This window comes from Alexandromys fortis, unplaced genomic scaffold (genome assembly GCF_014885135.2).
Source record: "Alexandromys fortis isolate MF-2015 unplaced genomic scaffold, M_Fortis_MF-2015_v1.1 scaffold_207, whole genome shotgun sequence".
Taxonomy (NCBI): Eukaryota; Metazoa; Chordata; class Mammalia; order Rodentia; family Cricetidae; genus Alexandromys; species Alexandromys fortis.
Window position 1 is genome coordinate 2,336,212 of NW_026068106.1, and position 4,829 is coordinate 2,341,040.

General features: G+C 44.9%; 1 long non-coding RNA gene across 1 annotated transcript in view; it reads left to right on the plus strand.

Annotated features, from left to right (window-relative positions):
• LOC126489695 (uncharacterized) overlaps window positions 1-3,343 on the plus strand; it is a 46,774-nt gene extending 43,431 nt beyond the window's left edge. Inside the window, exon 4 of the long non-coding RNA XR_007588981.1 lies at window positions 2,372-3,343. This is a non-coding gene — a long non-coding RNA (uncharacterized lncRNA). The remainder of the gene's footprint in view (window positions 1-2,371) is intronic.
• The last annotated feature ends 1,486 nt before the right edge of the window (window positions 3,344-4,829 follow it).

Consider the following 4,829-nt stretch of genomic DNA (forward strand, 5'->3'; position numbering starts at 1 on the left):
GAGTGCTGGGATTACAGGTGTACAGCACTATGACCTGTTGTATGAGGCCGCTTGTTTGTTCCCGGCTGCTCAGCCCTGAAATAACCACACAGAAACTGTATTAGTTAAATCACCGCTTGACCCTTTAGCTCTAGCTTCTTATTGGCTAACTCTTATATCTTAATTAACCCATTTCTATTGATCTGTGTATCGCCATGTGGCTGTGTTTTACTGGCAAGGTTTGGCATGTCTGTTCCTGGATGCGTCTCTTTTATTCGGCCTTCTTTCTCCCAGTATTCAGTTTAGTTTTCCCCACCTAGCTCTACTCTGCCCAAACAACAGGCCAAGGTAGTTGCTTTATTAACCAATGGTATTCACAGCATACAGATGGGAATCCCACATCAATGGCCAGCCAGTTATGAGACACCAGGGCTCACACACAGGATTTCACACATTCTAAACAAGCAGTTTACCATGGATGACAAAGGGCCTCTTGGAGTCCCACCCCTAGCTGAAAAGCTATTGGCAGTTGGTGGCTTCTGGGAAAGGGAGAGTGTTCTAGTTATCTTCCTTTAACTTTGATAAACAGCACAGCCAAAAGCAACTTTGGGAGAAAAGGGTTTATCTGATTTATACTTTCAGGGCAAATTGCATTATTATAGGGAAGTCAGAGCAAGGGTTCGAGCGGGAACTGAAGCAGAAATGGTGACAGAAAACTGCATATTGGCTTGCTCTGTACCCTCTGCTCAGCTTCCTTCCTTCCTTCCTTCCTTCCTTCCTTCCTTCCTTCCTTCCTTCCTTCCTTTTTTCCTTCCTTCCTTCCTTTTTTCCTTCCTTCCTTCCTTCCTTCCTTCCTTCCTTCCTTCCTTCCTTCCTTCCTTCCTTCCTTCCTTCATTGGTGTTTGTTTGTTTGTGTGTGTGTGTGTGTGTGTGTGTGTGTGTGTGTAGCCCTGGCTGTCCAAACTCACTCTGTAGACCAGGCTGGCCTTGAACTCACAGACAATCCGCTTGCCTCTTTCTCCAAAGTGCTGGGATTAAAGGCGTGCACCATCATGCCCATCTGGCTACCTTTCCTTTACAGCATAGGACCCCCTGCCTAAGAATGGGGAGTCCAGAGTGGGCTGGGCTTTCCTATATCAGTTAGCAAGAAAGAAAAGAGCCCCACAGACATGTTCACAGACCAAACTGACTAAGGCAATTCCCTGTAGTGGCATTTCATTTGTATTTTAGTAAATAAAGCTTGCCTGAAGATCCGAAAGTAAAACAGCCCTCATTGGGCAGCCTCACAGACCAGGCAGTGGAAACACACACCTTTAATCCCAGTAGCCACACTAGTTGCCTTAGAAACTGGGTGGTGCATGCCTTTAATCCCAGTGGTGCCTTTAATCCAAGAATTAGAGAGGATTATAAAACAGGAAGAGACAGCTCTCAGACACAGCCTCATTCTGAGGTTTCCTAGAGACAGAATTGCCATTTTCAGACTGAGGTCAAGGTAAGAGCCAGTGCCTGGCTACTTTGCTTTTCAGGTTTTTATGTTGAACCCTAATTTCTCTCTCTGAATTTTTATTAGTCATGCTTCAATTACTCCCTCTGATGACTCTAATCTGTGTCAAACTGACAGCTGCAGATAACCATGGAGAGAGAGTGATCTTTTCTCAGGGGTCCAGCCTGAGAGTCTCCCCCTTCCTCAGTAGATGACCCAATATCCATGCACACACAGGAACCACTGCAGTAGGTGCTCCGACATCCATGTACACACAGGAACCCCTGCAGTAGGTGCTCCGACATCCATGTACACACAGGAACCACTAGTATATGATCTGACATCCAAGCACACATAGGAACCACTAAACAGACTCAAAACTTGAAAAAAAAAAAACTTTTTTTCAAGAGTACATGAAATTTGGAGGGAAACATGGTATGGGGAAAACTGGAGGAGAGGAAATAGAGGCTATCTTTTTATCAAAACACATCATATTCGTGTATGAAATTCTCAAACACTGAAAGAGAATTCTTAAAAATTTAACCACAATTTGGTTGAGTTGTCAGTGGTCTTACCCAATGCTGTATTCTGCATGGTGCAATACAAAGCTGCCAGGCAAGATATACCCAGCAGTGCAATCATGGCGTAGTAGTCATGGAGTAGTTAACCACATTCTGATTGGACTTGAGGCCTGATCCTCAGGAAGGCATCTCAGGTCTGGTACTGTAATCTTGAACAAAGGCCCACAGCTGGGAAGTCATAGGCTCTAGGATAGAATGTGCTGTTGTTACTTTGCAAAATGGTCATCAAGTTGGCTGCTAACTATTTCTGTTTATACCCGTAGACCTGGGATGCTCTCAGCCTCGATTAGAGGAACTTTTCTAAATTTTTATTTTGTTGTTTTCGCAGGGGCAGCAGTCAAGGGAGAGAGAGTCATAATTGGTAAAAATGCTGTGAATAAAAGACTGAGTGCTTAGCCCTAAACAGGACATCTCTTATCAAGTGTCGTCTCTCACCGTGACCAAGGTTTGGGGACTATCTCAGAGGCAGAGGCAGAAAGTGTGCAAGCCTGAGAATGGAGACGAACATGTGAGATTGTGGCCTAGCTGTCACACTCCTGTGTGACACTCATGTGAACCACACACGGTTGTGGTTCCCTGCAGAAGATCAAGCTAGATAGGGTTCCATCATAGATGCGGCACATGGTCTCCAGGCCCCATCCCTTGTGAAGAGTGAATGTGTTGTTGGCACAGGCAATGTCAAGGATGCTGATGCTCTCAGGCCCACAGGAATGGAAAGGCCTTCCCTGGTCCAAGTACTGATGTCGACAGTGTATGCAGAAAGTATCAGCTACAGTTTCCTCCTAGATGATGGCGTCATGACACCGCTTCCCTATAGGAACCCTCTGCATGGAGACCAGCTAGCCCACACCCTCCACCAGCTGTACATAATAAACCCGCCTCCACCTGCCTCCTCTTTGAACTCTGTGTAAATGATGTGCTGAGTTTCTGGCTGTGAGTGCCGCTCCATCGCAGCACACAGCCCACTCAATTCCTTTTCTGTACCGTATATCGACCATTTCTTCATTCTCTGTTACCCCAGCCAGGTCAGTCCTAAAGCCATGCAGGTGTGGACGTCCTTTACTGAAGCACTAGAGGCAGTTGATAGTTGCTGGGGGAGGGTGAATCAATTTCTCTCTCTCGTGGCCATCAGTAGAAATTAAATTTCCTGTCCTGTGGATAGTCTATGCACAAATGCGGAGAATCAACTGGATTTAGTGGTTTTAGAAACATTTTAAGACATGGAATTCAGAGAAGGACCTGTTGAGAGGGATGTGGAGAAAGTTGGAGGTGGGAAAAAAAAATTCAAACAAAAATTTCAGAAAGAAAAGTGAAACAAAATAAAGCAGTAGTCTACATTTATTTAACCAGAACTTTCTTTTTTTTTTTTTGTTTTTTTGTTTTTTTGAGACAGGGTTTCTCTGTGGCTTTGGAGCTTGTCCTGGAACTAGCTCTTGTAGACCAGGCTGGCCTCGAACTCACAGAGATCTGCCTGCCTCTGCCTCCTGAGTGCTGGGATTAAAGGCGTGCACCACCATCGCCCTCTTAACCAGAACTTTCTACAGTGATCATTTCCAGCGCTGAGAGAAGACCGTGTTGAGGGCACCTTGATCTATTGATATAAATTGTTAGGGTTTGGTTTTCAAAACAACTTGATAACCAATAACAGGATCCCCAAAGCGGTCCCTAAGGATGGCTATACCAGTTTGTTTGCTCCTCTTGCTGCTTAGAGTTTATGTAAGGAGCTAATTCACTGGAGAAGATGATCAATAAATACTGATTCCTTCTAAGACAGTCCCTTCGAAGACAACAAAAATAAATGACACTCTCCTATGGCAGAGGAGTCGCTTAGAAAATTCTATGCCATATCAACTAAAAACACTGTGTGATGTCATGCTAAAATGTAATCAGATGATTATATGATAAAATATGAAATTTTTGTTATGTCATACTTTATGACATAACAAATATATTTCAAAAAATAAAATAAAAGCACGTGCACAAAGCTGAAGAGGCCCCTGCTGAGCCTCCCAGGTATATCCCACCTACCCAGCTTCAGCTTCCCTGACTGTTAGGCGTGGCAAAGATCCCAAGTGAAATGACCCAGATTGTCATGCCATAGGGGGCTTAGCTCCTGGCCACTCTCTCCTTTCTGATTTCTGACTGCTGCAGGAGATGCCATGCAGATTGCCTGAGGCTGAATCTATTTCTCCCTCTGTAGCCTGTTTCCACCAGGTTATTAGGGTCAATTACTCTCTCAGGCCAGCAACTTCTTTCCATGCCTGCTGATCTCTTGGCATACAAAGCCTAAAGTGACTGCGCAACAAATGAAACTTGAAATTGAAGGGGGATTCTTGCTGGGTACCGGGCAGAACATCTTATTTCTTGGAGCCAAGATTTTTGAACATGCAGGTTGCAGAGTTAATGGGATGGAAAGTAAAAATTTTTCACCTGGGTTCCTGGTAGGGCAGGTAATCAAGGCCACTGCTGCTTCAACCTTTGTTCCCAGAACTCAGGCAGCAAACCCTATGACTTCTGTCTCAGGCGCTCCTGGAGAAGCTAGGCTATTGCCATTTTTATACGGTGCTGAATGAGATAGGACCAAAGGGCCACGTGGGCACGCACTCACTGCCGCATCTTGTTCTCTGGAGTAGCTTTTATTACAATGAGATCCTTTAAGGGTTTCTACAGTGGAACAAACATTCTTAAACTCTCGGGTAGTGGTTTTTTCTGGGGCTCTGTCAACTGGAAACATAATGTGATGGTTAGTATTGTCAACTGGGCAGAATCTAGAGTCGCCCGCGAGA